General features: G+C 32.9%; 1 long non-coding RNA gene and 1 other non-coding gene across 2 annotated transcripts in view; one reads left to right on the forward strand and one right to left on the reverse strand.

Annotated features, from left to right (window-relative positions):
* Positions 1 to 23206, forward strand: part of LOC134740169 (uncharacterized) — a 747696-nt gene that overhangs the window by 37338 nt on the left and 687152 nt on the right. The gene's annotated exons all lie outside the window — the stretch shown is intronic.
* LOC129007017 (small nucleolar RNA U13) lies at positions 16456 to 16559 on the reverse strand. Its single transcript, XR_008492197.1, has one exon. It is a non-coding gene; the product is annotated as a small nucleolar RNA U13 (small nucleolar RNA).

Genomic DNA, 23206 nt, shown 5'->3' on the forward strand with positions numbered 1-23206 from the left:
TCTCCCACTCATCTGATGAGACTTGACTTTCAAGACATCTAGCAGATGTAAAATCAGGCAAACTTCACCTCTGAAAATAATAAAAAATGTATTTATTTTTAGAAAAAATGATATAAGGTGGGTGTGGTGGAGCCCAGCACTTTGGGAGGCTGAAAGCAGGAATGTTCTTGAGCACAAGAGTTATTGTTCAGCCTGGACAATATAGTGAGACCTCATATCTACAAAATATATATTTTTAAAAAATTAGTGAAGCATAGTGGCATGACCCTGTAGTCCCAGCTACTGGAGAGGCTGAGGTGGGAAGATCACTTCAGCCTGAGAGGTGGAGGCTGCAGTGAGCCAAGATCACGCCACTGCCATCCAGCCTGGGTGACAAAGCAAGACCCTGTCTGAAACAAACAAAAAAATTGTATATATATATAAAATATTACTTTTCAAAATATATTTATTAAAATTTTCTGAATCTTTTTATATTGTACGTTTTATAAAAGCGGTGAAAAGATTGCATTTATGTAACCGATGTTGTGGAATTCTGTGTGTCAATAAGATAACTGTTGGCCAGGCGCAGTGGCTCATGCCTATAATCCCAGCACTTTGGGAGGCCGAGGTGGGTGGATCACCTGAGGTCAGGAGTTTGAGGCCAGCTTGGCCAACATGGCAAAACCCTGTCTCTACTAAAAATACAAAAATTAGCTGGGCATGGTGGTACGTGCCTGTAATCCCAGCTACTAGTGGGGGCTGAGGCAGGAAGTTCGCTTGAACCTGGGAGACGGAGGTTGCAGTGAGCTGAGATCGTGCCACTGCGCTGCAGCCTGGGCAACAGAGTGAGACCCTGTCTTAAACATAAATAAATAAATAAATAGGATAGTGTTAAGATCAAACAGAACATACACTTACACAAAACAAGAAACATTATGGGTCAGGTTATATTCTATTGAAGCTATGTAAATTAATGGAATGAGTTAAAGATACAAACACTTTACACTTGCATAATTCTTCCTGTGAAAACTTTAATCTCTGGCCTCAATATTTTTATTTTACTATAAGCATGTGATTAGTTTTAATGCCCACTGTACTCATTAGTTTGCCCCGTGATTAATGTGCAAAATTATCAGAGTGAATGTTAAATTTTTATAATTCCATTTTAATCAGTCATGGAGATTCATGTTTTAATTAGAAGAGCACCCCATTTTATAATAAAGATTGATGGTAGGAAAAATGTAAATAAATCTTGATATTATGAAAGTGATGGTCAAAAATTTATGGAGAAGGAATTTGCTATCCATAGCTTAATTTATGACAAGTTCATCATGATAACTTAATAAAAAGTTTTAAATTCCTAATCATGTTTTGTGAATATATTAATGGCAATTACGTATTTAAACTATCAAAATCTAACATCTGCATTTAATTTTCAATATGATTTTAGATCATTAGTGAAATATTCATCAATAACTCTTTCTGTTCACATCACATTAATAAAGTGACCATTTTGGGATAACTGCTGCCTATGGATTTAATTAATAATTCTTCTAAGCCTCATTTTCAAATGGTTACAGATTTAAGAAGGATTTTTGTGGTTGGCTGACCTGTGGTTCCATTTCTTATTAAGGCTAGGTTCATCAAATATAGCAAAAAATAAAAAGTCTATCTATCTATGTATATACAGAATAACCAGTTTGAATTTCAGATCAACCACTATTTTTTTAGGGACATATTTATATGTCCCTATATTTTATCTGCCAACATAGATATATACAAGGTAAGGCACATAATAATCCCAATTCCTTTTTACTCTTCTAGTCTAAAAATTGTATCTGGTTACATTAAGAAATGTGCATATAGACCTTTCTTTTATAACTCAAGAAGAAAGGAGCAGTTTCTGTTGGGGAAGGCGATCGTAGGAATGCTCAAGAGGATAAATTGCAGGTTAGATTGTTTTCTAAGCACTTTTAGGATTAAAGAAAGACAAGCAAGGGCCACTATTTAGAAACTGTTGCTCATGGATGACTGGATGAGCTTCTCAGCAGGGATGAGACTTTATGAGGTTCTAGATTGGTTGCACAGTACAGCACGGCTTTGAGGAGGAAGCCATTCTTGCACCCTGTGTGTGGAACCAGGACACTTTCTCAGGCACCACTGGGATGAGAAGTGGTGGAGGCCTCCGTGTCCACACCATTAGCATAGGCACAGGACAGAGAATGCTTTTTAAAGGTAGTGATCAGGATTCCCCAATTACATTCCCCATTACACGGTGGCATGTATTCACAGCTCCTTGGTAGGCTGAGGCAGGAGAATTGTTTGAACCCAGGTGGCGGAAGTTGCGGTGAGCCTAGATTGTGCCACTGCACTCCAGCCTGGGTGACGGAGCGAGAATCGGTCCCCCATGCCCCCCTCCAAAAACAAATTGCCCACATGTGTAACAATGTGTGTGTGCACGCATGTATGTGTGTGGTAGACTTTAGTGGGTTTCTTATTTAATTACTGGGCCTTCAGTCTTTTTATGCAGAAGCCCATACACCAGGTCCTTCAGACAGTTGTCTAATAAATGTCTTCTACTTTTATCTTTTATTAATATACCTTAATACATCAAGGAACTAAAATTAAGTTTTAATTTGCAGAGATTTTAAATTGACTCATAATCACTTCACGTATTTTTGGGATGTATGTGATGCAGTCCACTATTGAAAATATTTGTACTTACGTGCAGAAAAAAAAAGCAACATGCTAGGATAGAAGCAAAATTTACATTAAAAAAAACAGAGCAAATAGCCCTCTTTCATACTTAGGTAGTCAGCAATTGAAATGCATTTATAACTGGATATCTATTTAGATTGAAAATTAAACATTTTCAATGTTTCAATGAAAATTAAACATTTTCAGTCTAAATAGATATCCAGTTATAAATGCATATGTTTCTGAATATTAGCATTTGCTGTAGTAGATTTTATTTATTGTCTATTTTTGCTATTACTTAGTTCAAAAATTAGTTTAGTTTTGGAAATATTTTGTCCTTGATTATTTCACACGGTACCAAGTCATAAACTAAACATTTAAAAAAGTCTTCTGTATGTTTACTTTCCTAAAAGCACTGCTGACTCTATGTATGGCCATAGGGTAAAGATTCAATGAAAATTAGGCAAAAATGCATATTATGTACATTGAAAATATTGTATAAAATTTTAGTACATTTTTGGATTCCAAAGGAATCATTGACTCCTGATGAAGCTGCATCTTCAGAGAATTGGATAAGCAATGTATCTCATTGTGGTTTTCACATAGAGGAAAAGAAAAAAGGGGGAGAAATATTTCCTCTTTCTTGATGGAAATTGGAGTTTTCCATCTGTGATGGTTCATGAACTTCAACAATGTATGGCCTATACTAAATCAGCCACCAGATTCCAGTGCAACATTCCTCAGGACAATAGCCTGTGAAGATGCAGTCTGATGCTGATAGAAGAACATCGACTAGAGACAATGGAAGGTGGTGAAAAATGAGCCATTTTTCCTATTATATTGGAAATAGATTTTTATTCATAGATGTGCATGAACACTTGAGGATTTTTCAGGTAAAAGCCATAGTAATGGCCAGGCGCTGTGGCTCATGCCTGTAATCCCAGCACTTTGGGAGGCCGAGGTGGGCAGATCATCTGAGGTCAGGCGTTTGAGACCAGACCAGCCTGGCCAACATGGCAAACTCCTGTCTCTACTAAAAATACAAAAATTAGCTGTGCATGGTGGTGGGCACCTGTAATCCCAGCTACTCGAGAGGCTGAGGCAGGAGAATTGCTTGAACCCAGGAGGCAAAGGTTGCAGTGAGCCGAGATCATGTCACTGAACTCCAGCCTGGGCAACAGAATGAGACTTCGTCTCAAAAAAAAAAAAAATAAATAAAAAATAAAGAAGCCATATAGCCATATATTAAGAAGCCATTGGATATGAGTGAGTTATATGAATGATGAATACACAGAAAAACATATAGGTCTTGAGCACAGTGTATAGTGAAAATAGTTAAGAAAATGAAGTATATAACAAAATGTTATTTATATAAATTCACATGTGTGCATATAAAACAACAATATGTGGCCGGGCATGGTGGCTCACACCTGCAATCCCAGCACTTTGGGAGGCCGAGGCGCGTGGACCACCTGAGGTCAGGTGTTGGAGACCAGCTTGGCCAACATGCTGAAACCTTGTCTCTACTAAAAATATAAAAGCCAGGCATGGTGGCGGGTGCCTGTAATCCCAGCTACTGGGGAGGTTTAGGCATGAGAATTGCCTGAACCCAGGAGGCGGAGGTTGCAGTGAGCTGAGATTGCGCTATTGCACTCAAGCCTGGACAACAAGAGCGAAACTCTTTCTCAAAAACAAAAAACAAAAAACAAAAACAAACAAACAAAAAACAAATAAAAAACATAACAAACAAAAAAAACAACAAAAAACCCCAATACATTGCTCAAGTAATCTATGAGTGAATGGATGAATAAGAGTGGAGGGTGAGGGCAAAGGGACATTGGTTAATATTGATTACAATTCCTAGCATAATGTTTGCTGCCCTAATCATAAATATTTTTGACATCTTTTTTTTTTCTGAGATCTTAATCATCCACTAATATTAGCTACATATATTTTTGCTTCCTTCCATAATACCTGATTTTGCCACATCATACAACAAAGTTGCTTAGAAAAAACATAAGACAGTGTCTAGTTAGAATCTTGAGGAACAGAAAGTCACTTAAAGAAATCATATAAAAATTTTTAGCTAAGGACAGTTACAGAGATGAGTAGTTAAGGACAGTTACAGAGATGAGTAGTTAAGGACAGTTACAGAGATGAGTTATACAAGTGGGTGATCCAAGGGAGAGTATGGAACTAATCAGGAATTACTTCCTGAAGGAGCTGATGTTTGAAGTGTTACACTAATAATGCTTTTGAAATCATTTAAAAACCCTCATTTCTACAATAATTATGTCATCTAGCTACTGAAACATCTAAAGTACATTTATAGTACTTTTATATTATTGTTACTCATCTGAAAGTATTTCAAATTGGAGATGTGTGATACTAATACAATCAGATATTTCTGCGTAATTTACTGTTTCTTTTGAAATTCTAAATTCAGTAACTATAGTTCACATATGCTATATAAAAATTGGTATTAAATTAAAAAGTATTAACGATTCTCTTTTGTTCCAAAACCACAAAAGTTTGAAAAAATAAACATGTTTTAAAATGGAGAACTAACATCAAGAGCTTGTGCATATTCTTCTGTTTTCACATTGATATAGTTTGGTTGTGTCTCCACCCAAATCTCATCTTGAATTGTAGCTCCCATAAATCCCACATGCTATGGGAGGGAACCTGTGGGAGGTAATTGAATCATAGGGGGGTGGATCTTCCCCCTGTTGTTCTCATGATAGTGAATAAGTCTCACGAGATCTGATGGTTTTATAAATGAGAATTCCCCTGCACACTATCTTTTTTGCCTGCCACCATGTAAGATGTGGCTTTGCTCCCCCTTCCCCTTCCAACATGATTGTGAGGACTCCATGTGGAATTGTGAGTCAATTAGACCTCTTTCCTTTATAAAGTACCCAGTCTCGAGTATATATATCTTTATTAGCAGTGTGAGAACGAACTAATACACACATTGAATCAAAACTAAAATCAACGGCAATGAAAGTGCGATTGGTATAATTCAACTAAATATAATGAATGACACATTGGGAATTATCACTTTAAAATATTGTGTTTCAGGCCGGGCGCAGTGGCTTATGCCTGTAATCCCAGCACTTTGGAAGGCGGAGGCGGGCGCATCATGAGGTCAGGAGATGGAGACCATCCTGGCTAACATGGTGAAACCCCGTCTCTACTAAAAATTCAAAAACAATTAGCCAGGCTTGGTGGCAGGCGCCTGTAATCCCAGCTACTCAGGAGGCTGAGGCAGGAGAATCACTTGAACCCAGGAGGTGGAGGTTGCAGTGAGCTGAGTTCGCTCCACTGCACTCCAGCTTGGGTGATAGAGCCAGACTCCGTCTCAAAAAAATAAAATAAAATAAAATAAATAAAATAAAATAAAATAAAATAAAATAAATAAAATAAAATAATCCCGTGTTTCAGTTAATTTGAACTTTCAACCTGGCTTAATTAGACAAAGAGGCAATTTAAAACATTCAGAAGTATTTGTAATTTTTTTAAAACCATGGGTATATTAACCTTACCTGTTTTGGTTCTTAAGGTTGAACAAATTTTAGAAACTTTTAGAAATTTTTCACTTTCAATTGTTATGGTTAAATCGAGGGACTGAAAAAGTAACACTTGCTCTCTCTCTCTCCTAACTTTAACCTTTCTTAATTAAAAGATGGACTTTTTAAAAAGTTAAATTTCTCTTTTCTGAAGGGTTCAGAAATTCAAATCATTGAATTTACTACTGTGAAAAGATTCATTATGATTCTTATTTTTTTATATAAAAGATGTCAGCAAATTAACAACTGAATTCACATTTAAGAATGCTGTTAGCCATAGGTTGTGTGGATTGATCACCAAGGTGAATTTAACATTAGGCTTTATCTCCAAAATTAATTTCTATTGAAACCAATGTTAACTGACTCTTTTCAGTTTTCAATATATTTTCTTTTTTTGTCTTTTACCAGGAATATGGTGGTTATCCATAAGAACAGTGTTTTTCATTTTTATATAAAACTTAATGCCATAAAAAGTCTTCAAAATAGTTACTGATAATAATTTACATGATTTTAAGTAAACTAATAAGTTCTAGAGGATAGGGCTGGAATAAATAGTTGTAGTATAAATACATAGTTGACTGAAATAATTATTCTTTCTTTTTCTTCAGGTATCTCCACAGAATTTAGTATAATATTAAAATTGATATTAGTTATATAAGAACTGCATAAATGTAAAGATCTAAAAATTTTTCTAAACCTTTATATGTTTGTGTATGTACAAATAAAATCTGAAAATAAATTTTGGCCAAGTTTAAATATGAATTCAAATCACTTCTCTCTCTTTTTTTTTTTTAAGATGCAGTCACTCTGTCACCCAGGCTAGAGTGCAGTGGCGCAATCTTGGCTCACTGTGACCTCTGCAGCCCCGGGTTCAAATAATTCTTCTGCCTCAGCCTCCCGAGTAGCTGGAACTACAGGCGCGCACCACCAGGCCCAGCTAATTTTTGTATTTTTAGTAGAGACAGGGTTTCACCATATTGGCCATGCTGGTCTCGAACTCCTGACCTTGTGATCCACCTGTCTCGGCCTCCCAAAGTGCTGGGATTACAGGCATGAACCACAATGCCTGGCCTCAAAACACTTCTTAAACAATTTTGAATTTTTGTAGTGAAATATATTATACTTCAAAGCATGTACCCACATACATAGTTTTACATTACAATGAATTTGAGAAATTATTTTTGTTTTGGAGATGAGATGCAAATAAGTCATGTTTTAATCGAATTTTAATTAAACAGTTAAATATTCTTGCTTTCACTATTTTGTCCAACTCTATGTTTTCATTTTAGGCATTTTTTTTTAGATATCTGTTATTTTGGTTTTGGTATATAAATGAAAGTTGATTACAAAATTCATTTAATCATCAAGCACATCTACTTTTTTCTAATGGTTCATATTGATTTGAAACTAAAAGCATTTTGTGGATGAATGAAATTTATTAATCTTGTTACAAATCCTTCAGAAAATTTGACCATTACCCCATTTGGGAGTATTCATTTCCATGTAGCATTATATCAAACATGCAACACACATTATCCTTATCACAAAGTGTAATACAGTTGACCCTTAAACAATATGAGTTCAAACTGAATGAGTCTACTTATGTGTGGATTTTCTTTCACCTCTGCCACCCATGAAACAGAAAGACCAGCCCTTCCTCTTTCTCCTCAGCCTGCTCAATGTGAAGATGACAAGGGCGAAGACCCTTATGATGATCCACTTACACTTAATTATCAGCACATACATTATTCTCTTCCTTATGATTTACTTAGTAACATTTTCTAACCTTTATTTTAATAATATGGTATATATTAATAATACATATGACATGAAAAATATTTGTTAATTCATTATGTTATCACCGACTTCCAGTCAACTACTAACTATTATCTATTAACTGCTAGTAGCAGTTAAATTTCGGGGGAGTCAAAAGTTATATGCAAATTTTGGACTGCACAATAGGCAGCAACCCCCATGTTGTTCAAGAGTCAACTGAATATTCAACTCAAATAAACTAAGAGTATTCAGTGAGGTGCTGATAGAGTGAAAGTGAACAGTTCATCGTGAAGCATACTACACGTGGATGCCCCATTCTAGAGCATGTTAATTGGTAAAGATGTGAATACAACTATCAAAGCAAGCCTCCTCTCAGAGAGTATCTAACTTTATTTGGTTTGTTCTTTCTGAAAGGATGACGTTTTGTAAGTACCTTGAAGAAGGCTGATATTCAAATGTGGTATTTCATTGCTAGTCCAAAGGGAATTGTTCGTGAATTTCCTCCAAGTGTCTAACAGTATTAAAGTGCAATGTGTTTTTGGTACTTTCAGAAAATGACAATAGCATCTTGGAGAGAAATGCACTATGGACATGCACACTTGACAACTAAATAGAAAGTGGCAATTACTGCTTATAAAATGTTAACATTTGTTGATAATTTAGCTTTTCAATTAGGAATAAATCTACTCTGAAAGACTAGTCTTTTATAGGCACTTCGTTACAAACTACGGACATAAGTTTTCTCTAAAAATTAATTAATTATTTTATGTTGTTTTCCAGTATGGGGTTGAATTAATGGTATCATTTGGCTACCAAGTCTATTGTCCCCACCTCAAACATTGGAAAATAGACTTTTGAAAAAACATACACTTTTATTTGGCAAAATTTTATGTGTTGGGTATTTTCTGACAATAACTGAATCTGCATGGTTTTCTATGAAAACATTATTTGTCTTTTTTTACTTCTGATTGTAAGGATGGGCCTTAAGTCCTTATAAGATTACAAATTCGACATATTAACCAAAAACTGTTTGGAAGTGTTTGTTCTGGAAATGTCAAATTTGGACCAATGTAACTATAACACTTTTATATATTAATGAGTGGGCAGTTACAGAAATCAATATTACTAAACTGATTCAGATCATGTGTTATAGATGGAGGTTAACTGCTTCCACTGCAATCCTTAGGACCAGAGGTCAAATAAGAGAGCCAAGGAAGAGCTCTGATTTTTGTGAGTAAAAGCTCTGAGTTGAAATAATTTGAAGGAATTATACACTTTATTACTACTTTGCTTCCTATTTGGAAGTATATATAGAGATAATTATGTTGAAAATAATAATACATTTTCTAGGTTCAACCATCAAGAGATGTTACTAAAAGTCTATTATTAATGAGGTCCTATAGAGGAAGCCAGAAATATAACAATAAGAAGACAGATAAACTATTATCCTCCCCAGGTTTCCTTAGTATAACATCCATCCTCATAGAGTTTTCAGGTTCTTGCAGCAGCTGCATTTGACCCAGGGACATAAAATCTTTATTGTCTATTATATTGTTGGTGCTGTCAAAAATACTATCACCATATTTTTCTTTCTTTTCTCATTAAAAGTATAGAGTTTTACAGTTTGTGATAATTGGCACCCTGAAACTAAGGTGTGACTTGTTTCCAAGTTTAAAAATTTTATATATTTGCTGTCCACTAGTAGATTTCAGATTATAAAGGGGAAAATAGAATATTCCCCACTGCCTGCCTACATTATCCTTCATGTTGCCAATAGCAGGAGGCTTGGAAAACAATACTCTGACATTGTTTTGTGATATTCATTGATAGTTCCAAAGTTGATTGCCTACTCTGTGAAAGGAAGGCTGTAAGAGGGAGGAGCTTAGGATACTAAGATCTATGTCCTGGTCTCTAGAAATTTGTGGTACGGAAACATCTTTTCCCATGTTCTGCTCCATGGAATAGTTATTTCAAGGACATAGAAATATGTTAATTCAGAGAAACCCACGAATTACCACTATTTCATTGCCTTATTGTATATATGGTATGTCAGACTCAAAAAAATTCTGTAGTAGAGAAAACTATCCAGTTATAACTTGCTAAAACTCGTGACTAAGGAATCATTTGACAGTGCACATATTAACATTTAAAGACCAAAGAGTGTTGATTGGGTCTTAGAGTGAAAATGTTGGATGAATATATTAGCTCTGAAAGCAGTTGTTTCAGTCTTCATTGTGGTTTTTTTGTAAGTGACAATAAAACCCAGAATAAATTTCAAAATTTACAGAAATCTTATGGTATATTAATAAGGATACCACACTATGAGCTAGCATGTTTTTCATTTAATGATGGTAATATGAATATTAGCTTATATATTAATATATTTAAAAGAAACTTGTTATAATAATATACAATAATTAAAGCAATGTTACAAATCATTGCTTTCAGATAAGAAATGGAAACATCATAGACCATACATTGTTTTACACAGAAAATGGCTCAGACTTTGATACTAGCAGGATATGCCATCAAATAAAAACACATCAAAACAGTAAGCATACCTTGTTGGCTTAGTGTGAAGTATATGCTGAGTTATTACATAATTTGATATTGAATCTGAAAATTGTTGCTAATTCGAATTTTCTTTTGTATAAAGTTAAAATGTCAAAAGCTTTGAAATAGACTTTTACATTTGATTATTTTCAAATATAGCAGCTTTTCAATGAGATCATAAAATTCGATGGAATCTCTATTGTTGCAAATGACAGAATTCCCTAATATACAATAAAGAAACGTAGTAGAATTATTGAGAACTTGTAATTATTTCAAACTTCCATTTAAACTACAATGTTGAGAGAAGAAGTTTCAAGAAGTTTCATCTTGAAAGCCAGATCCTGGTATCTATCTTTCTTCCCAACTGAATATTTTATCAGGAAGCGGCTGCTGGAATATAAGGGACTAGAATTGTTAGATGATCCATCAATTTCTTTCAAGTACAGCTATACTGCCAGTTGGCAGTTGAACATTCCTCACATCTAATTACATTTACCTTTGTTGCTTTAACATTTGTAGAATTTTTGTCATCTAATTTTCTCAGCTCCTTTTCACTTACAAAGAAGCAATATTAGAGAAACTCATTACATCTGCAGCTGCAAACTAATGCTTTCAAATGTATTCCCTTGGTGTTATCATAGCGCTACATATCTTGAAACAGGTGTTTTCCACTTATGCCTTTGTAATGATCCGTTCTTCTTGTCATGTTGTCTAATAGAGTAAATGTAACATCATAATTACTAAAATTTTAAGAATCAATTCACTGCAAACAGATCAATGTATTTGTTCTAGTGACCTCTCTGAGATAATTTTCTACCATGCACTGCTTCTTTGCTTCAGCCATACTAGTCATCTTGCTGCTCTTCAAGTACCCCAAACCACATCAAGTTAGACCTTTTCAATTTCATTATTGCACTTTACACGAACACTCTGTTCCCTAATTATCAGCATGCCTTTTACCTTGATTTCATTCAGCTCACTGCTGAAATGAAACCTTCACAGAGAGACCTGTTTTCTCATAGCATCTGAAATATTGCCCTCAACACCTGCACCACCATTTCCTTCCTTACATGATTTATATTTCATCACAACCAAAATCCGTACATGACATATTCTGTATTTGCTTGTTTCCTCGTTTGTTGTTTATCTCTCCTCACTTACTCCTCATGGACTGTAAATTCCAAGATAGCATAATTGTATGTGTTTTGGTCATTGCGTTTCTTCAGTGCTTAGAAGAGTGCCTGGCATAATGAAGGCACTAAATAATTTTTAATAATTAATATTTAAAAATTATAATATATTAATATACTAGCTAGGTGGTTTATATTGCATAAAGTCCTATTTTCTAAATCCTTGTATTAGTTTCAGAACTAAAAACAAGTGTGAAGGAGACAGAATGTACTGGAGCCTTTTGAATATTCACTATACTTTATATACTCTAATATAAATTACTTTCATTTTATATTAAATATCATAAGGCAGTCCTTTTATGAATATTACTTTAAATAATTCTGGGGTACCTGTATCCAAAAAGAAACCAGAAAACTTCTCTAAACATTCCTGTATGGCTCTTAAAAATATCAGCAGTTTTATTTTGCTGATCTGAAAGCAGTTTCCCAAGGTGGATAACTGCTCTAAAGAGAGCACAGAGTCAAGTATTTGTCTGATAATCATTCCTTGGGAATATTTTAAAACTTCATAAAATATTGAAAACAATTAAAATGATATTTTTATTACAATCAGAATTATCTGAAGGAAGTTTATAGCAAGACACGTGGCATATAAAAAATATCCTAGCGAACTTATGTCATTCTTGGTTCCTTACATACTTTTATTGCTTTGCAAAGATATAGTGCATACGATGATAGAGTATAAATTTCAAGAATCTAAGGCAAGTTGGCATACTTAATCTCAGGCTTGCATAAACTGTAATATCTTTGTCCAATTCCCTACTATCTTTCTCACTATCTTAGTGTTTATTTGTAGCTCATTCTCCCTAAATTTATATTTCAGATTATGCAGTTGTCTCATATGTGTGATAATTTTAATCTAAGCAAAGTCAATGTAATACTTGAAATACAATTATTATATTTTTACCTAATAACAGATTTTGAAAGATTAGTAACTAATTTGAAGAGATTTGTTCTAGTTGCCACCTTATCAGTGGCTCCTATGGTACACATTGATGTGTAATGAAGGAGTTCTTCCCTGTGGAATTCTTAAATTATTACCTATTAATAATGATATTTACTTATTACTTTTTTCATATTTAAGCTATATATTTTGTATTTATATGAGAACTAATGTGCTTATAAAGCCATTCACATTTCTTTCCATGAAAAATATTGTGTTCATCCATTTGAGTTGCTATAAGGAATACCTGAGACTGCATAATTTATAAAGAAAAGAGGTTTGTTTAGCTCACAGTTCTACAGGCTGTGTAAGAAATAGAGTGCCAGTATCTGCTCCTGGTGAGGCCTCAGGAAACTTCCAATCATGGTGAAAGGCAAAGTGGGAACCTGTGTATCACATGGCAAAAGAGAGAGCAAGAGAGTGAGTGATGAAGTGTCAGGCCCTTTAAAAACCAGCTCTCACATGAACTCATTACTGCAGGGAAGGCACGAAGGTATTCATGCAGGAGCCACCTGCCATGATCCAAACACCTCCCACCAGGACCTACGTTCAACACTGGGGATCACAGTTCAACATGAGATTTGGAGGAGAGAAAACATTTAAACTATATCCTATATTTAGGGAATTTTGCTTTTGATATTGCTTTTATAATAGTGACCTTAAAAAAAATTCTAACATGGGGAACAACTAATAGTAATGATTATTGCCTTTGCTAATGCCAAGTTAAACAGACGACAACATTTGAAAGAAGAAATAGTGTATAACAGGGAATAAGGAAGTAGTGATAATAAGTCTGTTTTCAGAAGGTCATGCTTTTCATTAAGTCTGAATGGAAATCAATAGCATTTGAAAACATTTTCCACTTTGCCTTTATGTATATAGGCAAAGATATGATAGATATCTCATAGTAAATCCTGCAGTATAGTATAAATCACTGCATTCATAGAATAAGTAAATATATATTACTTTATACAAAAAGGCATTCTTAAAAGTCATATATAAATCAGATTTTATGCTCTTTGAATATCAAGCCATATATCTCATTGACTGACACTGTAATTTCAGAGATGTGTTCTCAAAGAAAAAAAATTGGTTCCTGAGCTTCAAAATTTCATATCAGAAAGCAGCAAACTTCTTTCTAACTTAAATTTAAAAATAAATGAATATTTTAGTAATAAATTATTTCTATTAATACTTAAGTGAAAAACTATGCCTACAATCATCCAGTGTTGTATTAGACACTTATGAAGACTAGCTCTAAAATGTGAAGAAAACAGGGTTGTCTTTTATAAAATGTTTTTCTTTGTAAAATTGTCTAAGAACCTCTTAATAATGTTTGTCTTTCTAATTCTTGTTGGCTGTATTTGTTCCCTGCCAGGTCTTTTCTAAACATGGCTATTACAGATGATAAAGCTGTCAAAAAATGCAACATGAAATTCTAGTATTTTTAAGAAACAAAGAGAAGCTATTTATAAATGCAATGTTGGTGTAAACAATTCAACTAAGAATTTAAGATGAAAGCTCTTCTTACTATCCCATGTTTGAGAAAAAAAAAAAGCTCTATTTTGCCCCAATTTAAGACACAAATATGCTTTTTGGATTTGTCTGTGTTTTTGCATTATGTAGGGAAAAATAGCACTATTATGAAAAAGTAAATTTTTTTCTAAATTATTATTATTGCATTACCTCTGCCTCAGGAGACCAACATTTAGTTTAAAATAAATTTACTGGCATTAGGGTGATGATGTATAGACATAGACAGAAATAGAACCATGTTCACATGATTACTCTGAATGAGTTTACATTAAATATCATACTTTTTATTACAGTGTTTTATTGAGCTTTACATTTTCTTACTTCTGAAAATCGCATATTTGGAGAAAACTAAGACCACTTTCAGTAATGTAGAAGGACTCACCCACATTTCCTTAGAAACAGAGTAAAATATTCTGAAGATATTCTCATCATGATGTTTCATCTGAAATTGTTATTTTTGTTTCATTTTTTTTTTGAGAAAATTCTTTGAGAAATCAAGGATGAGTTCTCTGAGTATTTGATACAATTTGGAAATTTCTGTTTGTTTTGATTGTTTTTAAAATTTATTTTTTGAGTAATTAACCTTTCCACACCTGAATAAATGAACACTCTTTGCCCTTTGTTATCCTAGAAGTGGACAGAGTATGGATGAGCATAACACTAAATGTAGGTAACTTATAACACATGTTTATATATGACCTGAAAAGCTAAAGGTTTATCTTGCTGCATTTCCATCTGCAATAAAGGTCTATCACATCTTGTTTGATACTTTTGAAAGTACTGAAGCATCTTATTGCATGGGTAATTTTAATATCTTCATGGTCCATAAACCATATACATCTTTTAAATGAATATTTATGGTAGTCATTCTTAAAGGTATATCTTATAGATCCAGGTCATTAGTAGCTTAGGAGGGACCAAGTTAAACATATTACATGGGAGTATGGTAGATGTGGTGATGCATAACTAGAATTGTGGAGAAAGTGATTTGTCGCCTTATTGCCTCTTCAGAGGAGGACATGTTGTCCCAGCATTAGGGAGTGCTTTCTGCAAACATTCTTTCACTCTCAGCAACACCACTCTCTCCACCATTTCCTCTCTCAGAGATTTCAACTAGCATCAGACAGCTGCCTTGCTCAAAGTTACCCCTCCCAGAATCCTGCGTGCAGTGACAGATGCAGCGAGGACATGGCTTTAAGACCTGGGTATCTTTGCTCAATGATGAATAACGTGAGGTTGTTTAATCTCTAGAGCATCCCTAGTGATCAAGGCTCTGTGCAGATAACTCAAAAAATTACATTTTCTGTTCCAACTTCTGAGTGTGGAATCTGTGAATGACAATATCAATAAGTGGCATTAAACTAACTATATTTCATTAGATACTTGACATCCTCTTTTGGAAGTCCCGATAACATGTCCAGTTAGCTTGTTCAAAGCCAAACTCATAATTCTGTTCTTTTAAACCAGGGTTTTTGTTTGGTTTGGTTTTTTATTTATTTATTTTTATATGTTTATATTCTCCAATTTTGTGTTTTGGTAAAAATACACATAACGTAATTATCATTAATTACATTTATATTATTGTTCAATCATCATTATTGTCCATCTCCAGAACTCTTACAATCTTTAAAACTGAAAAATTTTCCCTCCATTAGCCCCTGGCAACCATTATTTCACTGTCTGTTCTGAGGATTTTGACTACACTGAGTACCTCATATAAGTAGAATAATAGAGTATTTGCCTATCTGTGACTGGCTTATTTTACTTGATATAACACCCTCAAGGTTCACACATGTTGTAGCATATATTAGAATTTCCTCCCTTCTTAAGGTTGAATAATATTCTATTGTATACAAAAAACACATTTTGCTTATCCGTTCTACTCTTGATAGACTCTTGAGTTGCTTCTAAATTTTAGCTATTATTAGTAATGCTATTAACAACATGGGTATAAAATACATATTTAAGAAACTATTGGGTACATACCTAGAAATGGAATTGCAGAATCATATGGTAATTTCATGTTGAATTTTTGAGGATTCACCATATTATTTTTAACAACAGTTTTGCCATTTTATATTTATTCCCACTAACAGTGCACAAGGGTTTTATGTTGTCTGCATTCTTGCCAAATTATTATTTTCTGTTTTATTTTGATAGCTTCCATCCTAAATGGGTATGGGCTTGTATCTCATTGTAGTTTTTTTTTTCATGTCTGATGGGTAAAGTGCCAACGTTGTAACAAGGTTCGAGGGTGGCACAACTTGCACCTGCGTGTGAACACCCAGTCATCATGCTTATGAACTACAAAATAATCTCATTGTAGTTTTTATTTGCATTTTCCTAATGATTAGTGAGGTTGAGCATGTTTTCAAGTGTTTATTTGACATTTGTATATCTTCTTTGGATAAATGTCTATTCAAGTATTTTGACCATTTTTGAATCAGGTTGCTTGTTTTTTGTTATTGAGCTTTAGGAGTGCTCTGTATATTCTGAATGTTAATCCTTTACTAGATATATGTTCTGCAAATATTTTCTTCCATTAGGTAAATTGCCTTTTACTCTAGTGATAATTTTCTTTTGATACAGTCATTTTTATTTCATCTTTTTTTTTTTTTTACTTTTTATGAAGCCCATTTGCCTCTTTTTAATTTTGTTGTGTGAATGTCAGGTGTCTTATTAAAAAATATTGCCAAATCTGAAGTATTAAAACTTATCTTTCTTGTAAGAGTTTATAGTTTTAGGTCTTACATTTAAGTCATGGATCCATTTTGACTAAATTTTTGTATATGGTGTTAAGTAAGGATCCAACTTTATTATTTTGCATATGGATATCTCATTTTCCCTGCAACATTTATTGAAAATACTGCCTTTTCCCCATTGAATACTCTTGACACCATAATTGAAAATCATTTGACCACATATGTGAGACTTTACTTCTAGGCAACCTTTCCTATTACACCGGTCCATATGTCTGTCTTTATGCCAGTACCACAATGTTTTGATTACTGTAGCTTTATATGAAGTTTGGAAATCAGGAGTCTGAGTGTTCTAGCTTGTTCTTTTCTAGGATCAATTTAGCTATTTGGAGTCTCTTGAAATTCCTATGAATTTTAGAATGAGTTTTTTGTATTTCTGCTTTAAGACATCACTGGGATTTTGATAGGGATTGCATTAAGTCTATAGATTTGCATTGAATCTGTGGTGTTGACATTATAACAATGTTAAGTCTTCCAATCATGAATATGAGACGCCTTTTCCTTCATTTTTATATTCTTTAATTTCTTTTGGAATGTTTTGTAGCTTTTATAGGACAGGTCTTTTATTTTCTTGGTTAAATAAAAAGTAGTTTATCTTTTTGATGCTATTGCAAATTAAATTATTTTATTAATTTTGTTTTTGGATTATTCTTTGTTATTGTATAGATATGCACTTGATTTTTATGTGGTGACTTAATTTATTGGTTCTGTATTTTAGTGGAATTTTCAGCATTTTCTATAAATAAGATTATGTTATCTGTAAACAATGATAATTTGACTTCTTCCTTTCCAATTTTATGCCTTTTATTTTTCTTTTCCTTACATATTTTTTTCTGGCCAGATCTTTTAGTACTATATTGAATAGTAGTAAGCTCAGGCATCCTTGCCTTGTTGCTTATCACAGAGAGAAAACTATTAAGTTTTTCATGATTGACTATGATGTTTTATATGGGAATTTTATATATGAATTTTTTTTATTAGGTTAAGGTGGTTTCCTTATGTTTCTACTTTGTTGAGTGTTTCTTTAAATCATGAAAGGGTATAAAATTTTGCCAAATGTTATTTATGCATCAATTGAGATAACCGTGTGATTCTTACCCTTCATTGTTAATATGGTATATTACATTTAACAATTTTTGTATGTTGAAATATCTTTGATTTCCATTAATATTAATAAATCTCTTTTGCTCATGGTCTATAATCATTTTAATCTGCTGCTTAATAACTTGTTTTGCTAGTAATTTTTTGAGGATTTTTGCATCAGTGCTTATAAAGGATATGTCTATAGTATTAGGGTAATGATGTCTTATAGAATGAGTTTTGGAAATGTTCCCTCATGACAGCATTTTTGGAAAAGTTTGAAAAAGATTGATGCTAGTTCTTTAAATGTTTTATGGAATTCACTGGTGATGCCATCAGGTCCAGGGCTTTTGATGTCAGGAGATATTTTATTACTGGTTCAGTCTCCTTAGTAGTTATCAGTCTATTTACATTTTTTATTTTATCATTATTTAGTGTTGGTAAGTTTTATATCTCTAGGAATTTTTCCATTTCATATGTAATTAGACTTCTAGGCATACAAGTTTTCATAGTACTCTCTTATAGTCCATTTTATTTCCGTAGAATTGATAGCAAAGTCACCATTTTCATTTCTTATTTTAGTAATTTAAGTCTTCTCTCTTTTTCTCTTAGTCCGTCTAGCTAAAAGTTTACTAATGTTGTTGATCTTTTCAAACAACCAACTTTTGGTTTCATTGCTTTTCTATCATCTATTTTGTCTATCTCTGCTCTACTCTTTATTATCTCCTTTCTTCTACTTGCCTTCAGTTTGTTTTTCTGGTTTAAGTTGTAAAGTGGTTGATTTGAGATCTGTCTTTTTCTAAATTAAAAGAAAATATTTCTTACTTTTAAATGTAAGCATTTATAGCTATACATTTCTCTCAGCACTGCTTTTTCTATGTCTCATAAATTTTGGCATGTTGTGATTTAGTTTTCATTTGTTTCGAAATACTTGTACATTTCCCCTGTTATTTCTTCTTTGATCAATTTGTAATTTAGAAATATATGTTTAATTTCCACACATTTTTTGATTTTTCCACTTTTTCTTTTGTTACTAATTTCTAACTTAATTTTGTTGTAGTTGGCAAAGATACTTCGTATGACATCTTTTAAATCTATTGAGATGTAATTTGTGGCCTAACACATAATCCGTCCTGGAAAACATTCCATGTGCACTTGAGAAGAATGCATATTCTGTTGTGGGGTAGAATATTCTGTAAATATCTCTTACATCTTGTTGGTTTATTGTGTTTTTTAAGTCCTCTATTGTTATTTATTTCTTTACTTATCTTCTGATTGGTTTATCGATTACTAAGGGTAGATTTTGAAGTCTTCAATTATTATTGTAGAACTATTTATTTTTCCTTCAATTATATCAAAATTTCCTTCTAATGGTCTGTTATGTACATGTTGATATTTATTATAGCTTCTTGGGATATTGAACCTTTTATTAATATGTAATGTCCTCTTTTGACTCTTGCAACCCTTTAACAGTTATTTAAAGTCTGTTTTATCTGGTATTAGTATAACCACCCCAGTACTCTGATGGTTACTGTTTACATGGATCATCTTTTTCTATCCTTTCACTTTCAGTCTGTTTGTGTATTCAGATATAGAGTGAGTCTCTTTTAGACAGTATATAGTTGGATCATGGCCATAATCCATGCTGCCAGTATCAGTCTTTTGTTTCAAGGGCTTTGCTATTTAAAATTAATTGTTAATAAGAAGATAACTGTAACTGTCATTTTGTTATTTATTTTCTAGATGCCTTGTAGCTTTTTTAGTATTGAATTTATATTTTGTAGTGAAAATTTAAATTCGTTTCATACCCTTTTAATGTATATTCTATAATTATTTTATTTGTGGCTACCATGAGTATTAACCGCTAACACTCTAAAATTATAATACTCTAATTTGAATATATATTAGCAAAAGTTCAATAATATACAAAAACTCAGCTCCTATAACATCTTCATTCACTTTTTTTAGTTATTAATGTCACAAAATTATGTCTATACATTGTGCATTCAAAAACATAATCATTTTTAATATATTAGTATTCTCTATTATGTATAAAACAAAATGTAGAAGTACAAACCAAAGTTATAATAATGGGAACTTTAGACTAATAATTGTTTAATATATTAGTCTCTTGAAGTCTGTGGAAAATATAAAATGAAGTTACAAACCAATGTTACAATAATACTAGCTTTTATATTGTCCATGCATTTACCTTTACTGAGATATATACTTATTCATATAGCTTTGTGTTACTATCTAATGTCCTTTTATTTTAAGCTGCAGGATTCCTTGAGCATTTATAGCACTTAATGAACTACCTTAGTTTATGTATGAGAATAATTTATATATTCTCTGGGTGATAGGTTATGGAATTTTCATTCAGTGGTAATTTTCAGCTCCTGAATTTTTTGTTCATTTTTAGCCTTTCTGTCTCTATTGATATTTTCATTTTGTTCATCCATTGTTTCCTTGACTTTCTCTATGTCTTCCTTTGGTTTTTTGGACATCATTATAATGGTTATTTTAAAGTATTTATCTAGTAGATCTACCATCAGGTCTTTCTCGGTGACTTTATTTTGCTTTATCTGTTTTCTTTAAATGAGCCATACTTTCTTGTTCCTGTGTGTGTCTCGTGATTATTTGTTGAAAACTGGACATCTGAATTTAATTAAATGGTAAATCTTGAAATCAGATTTTCTCCCTTCCCTAGGGCTTGCTGTTTTTGTTATTATTTTGTTTATATTGTTGCAGGCTGTGTCTGTGGTGAAGATCAGCCTGAGTTGTAAACTTAAAGACTTTTATTAGTATTTTATGAACCTGCACCATTTCTTGATGATACACTGAAACTTTCTGATTTCCCTCATGTATGCAGTTGCTCTGGAAATATACTATTCTTTAATGTTTGACTTCTCAAAGGGGTAAAGGAAAAATGTAGGGGGACAAACAGCCTTTTAAATCTCCTGGAAGTCACCTTAGCCAGGAAAAGTGGGTTTTAGAACAGAAGGGAGTGCAAAACCAATGGCTACCACCTTTTTGTCTCTACCATTGTGCTCAGAAGCAGCAATGAACCATGACAGCACAGAACCTTGATAACTGAAGGATGTGGTCCTTTTTGCTGATGGTAGTTTTTGCAAACTAGAGGCAAGCTGCAGCAGAAATACTTGCACAGCTCCCTGTCTTGGGGTTGAGGGTGGGGATGGATAGTTGCTCCTGAGCTAACAGCTGAAATTAACCAAAATTTATTATCCACGCTTTCTCCTGGAAGTTGTAAGTTTCACTAAATTCAAGAATTCCAAAAGAGTTGTATCAGAGAGATTTTGCCAGTGTAATTATTAGTTATGTGTAAAGAGATTTCCAGTGCTTGCTTTTCCATCATCTTCCCAGAATTCTGTAAACCAGACTCATTCACAATGTTTCCATGAATGACATCACTGTCTATCCAGTCATGTAAAACAAAATTTATACATCCTTCTCTTTACCCCACACGTATCATTTCTCACAAAGTCATTTCAATTTTAACTTCTAAATATCACATAAATGGTTAATTACTATTGTTTGGGTGCCTGCATACTCCTGAGCGCTGATTTCATATCTTTTAATTACATATCTCAGCAAAGGCTTGGTATGCTCAGGTATGCCATGTGGACACTGGGGTTTATAGATGTACGACACACTTCTCAACTAAGTGACAAAGCTGGGTTTATACAGTCAGTTTTGATTCTACACATTTTACTGAACATGATGCCTCACATTTATTTTCTGGAAAATGATGTTAGATTAGGCTAAACAAAAGTTTTAAAACTATTATGAATAAATATTTTTAAAATAATATATACAAGTTTTTATATCAAATACATATATTTCTAATATTTCAAAACTATTTGAATTCATCCTTATAATAACTGTATAAAATAGCTAATCTTATTTCAATTTCACTGATGTATAAATCAGTAAATAAGGGACAACGATGGTATTCCAATATAAATTTCCAGCTAAACTGAAGTTCTGTGTTCTTCAGTGCTTTGTTATAATGTCCCCTTGGAACAGTAAGCCCTTAAAATGCTGACAAAATCATGAATTGTTACAATAAATTCACAAATGTTGCTACTCTTAAGACAACGTGTACAGACAGAGCATTGAAAATATGACAGAAAATCAAAGGATGTCTGTGGTTAATGTGTTATAATATTAAATAAAAAGCACAACCGTAGAAGCTTTGTCAATTAATGACTATTAATAAAAGTCTCCTGACTTGCCTCCCAGACTAAAAAATCATAAAATGACATTTAATATTTTAATTGAAAAAATAATTTTAAACTGGGGCAGTTTCTATTACTAGCAAATGTTATGACTGTAATAATATTGGGTTCTTTTCTTATTTTACTAACCATGCTACTTTCTTTTTTCTATTCTCCCCAAAATGAATCCAAATTCAAGAAATTTGAAAAGTGTCAGTTATTGGCATCTTGGAAAAACAGGCTGCTCTCCTCTTTCCACAAGTTTACTCTGGTATTTCCTTGAAATACTTGGTTTTAAAATGTACCAGGTAAGATGTTTGTCCTAAGGCAAACATGTGGTACTCTCTTCATGTAATTTATTTATGTACTAAGTGGATTAAGAGGCCTATTTGGGAACAGGAACATCTTATCATCAGCCCTCAAATCATACTATTTTGGAATTGTACTCTTTCAAAGACTATAGTTAAGACACCTGAAAAAATATTATTATCATTCATAAAAAATCTTTATTGTCCTATCATGTTCAAAAGTTTAAATACAGACAAATTTTGGATAAATATATTCTAGCTATTCCAGCTAATTCTTAAGCACTTATGATGACAAAGTTTTGTTTGGTGTGATAGTAGAAAAACAGACTAATTTTCCTAAAATTCCAAGGGTTTCACATTAATCTAGTTTTGAAAACTGTAGCCTGTATGTTTCTAACCTGGCTATAATAAAATAAGTTTATATAAAATGTTTAGTGATGTGAAAAGTTGTTAACTTCCCAGTTTTCAAAGGTCATTTTAGACATGCACTTTTACCTGAATTTCTTTCTAAAGATTAATTTCTTAACCTTTGTTCTGTGAAAGTATTTTTCAGGTTACTCCCTAGATAACACCTGAGT

The sequence above is a fragment of the Pongo pygmaeus genome, chromosome 8, assembly GCF_028885625.2.
Source record: "Pongo pygmaeus isolate AG05252 chromosome 8, NHGRI_mPonPyg2-v2.0_pri, whole genome shotgun sequence".
In the NCBI taxonomy this organism is placed as follows: Eukaryota; Metazoa; Chordata; class Mammalia; order Primates; family Hominidae; genus Pongo; species Pongo pygmaeus.